The sequence below is a fragment of the Ornithorhynchus anatinus genome, chromosome 7 (genome assembly GCF_004115215.2).
Source record: "Ornithorhynchus anatinus isolate Pmale09 chromosome 7, mOrnAna1.pri.v4, whole genome shotgun sequence".
NCBI classification, from domain to species: Eukaryota; Metazoa; Chordata; class Mammalia; order Monotremata; family Ornithorhynchidae; genus Ornithorhynchus; species Ornithorhynchus anatinus.
This window is the reverse complement of record NC_041734.1, coordinates 31340801-31341663: the sequence shown is the minus strand read 5'-3', so window position 1 is coordinate 31341663 and position 863 is coordinate 31340801.

The window sequence follows — 863 nt, the reverse complement described above, 5'->3', positions numbered from 1 at the left end:
GGGCTCATGAGTTCGAATCCCAGCTCTGCCACTTGTCAGCTGTGTGACTGTGGGCAAGTCACTTAACTTCTCTGTGCCTCAGTTCCCTCATCTGTAAAATGGGGATGAAGACTGTGAGCCCCACGTGGGACAACCTGATTCCCCTGTGTTTACCCCAGCGCTGAGAACAGTGCTCTGCACATAGTAAGCGCTTAACAAATACCAACATTATTATTATTATTATTATCTACATCTCCGCCCCATCCTCTCCCCCTCCCTTCAGGCTCGCATCTCCTCCTGCCTCCAGGACGTCTCCACCTGGATGTCGGCCCGCCACCTAAAACTCAACATGAGCAAGACTGAGCTCCTCATCTTCCCTACCAAACCCGGTCCTCTCCCAGACTTCTCCTTCACCGTTGATGGCACGACCATCCTTCCCGTCTCTCAGCCCCGCAATCTCGGTGTCATCCTTGACTCGTCTCTCTCGTTCACCCCACACATCCTATCCGTTACCAAGACCTGCCGGTTTCACCTCTACAAATATCGCCAAGATCCGCCCTTTCCTCTCCACCCAAACGGCTACCTTACTGTTACGGGCTCTCGTTATATCCCGGCTAGACTACTGTGTCAGCCTTCTCTCTGACCTCCCTTCCTCCTCTCTCGCCCCGCTCCAGTCTATTCTTCACTCCGCTGCCCGGCTCATCTTCCTGCAGAAACGATCTGGGCATGTCACTAGCCTTCTTAAACAACTCCAGTGGTTGCCTATCAACCTCCGCTCCAAACAAAAACTCCTCACTCTAGGCTTCAAGGCTCTCCATCACCTTGCCCCTTCCTACCTCTCCTCCCTTCTCTCTTTCTACCGCCCACCCCGCACGCTCCGCTCC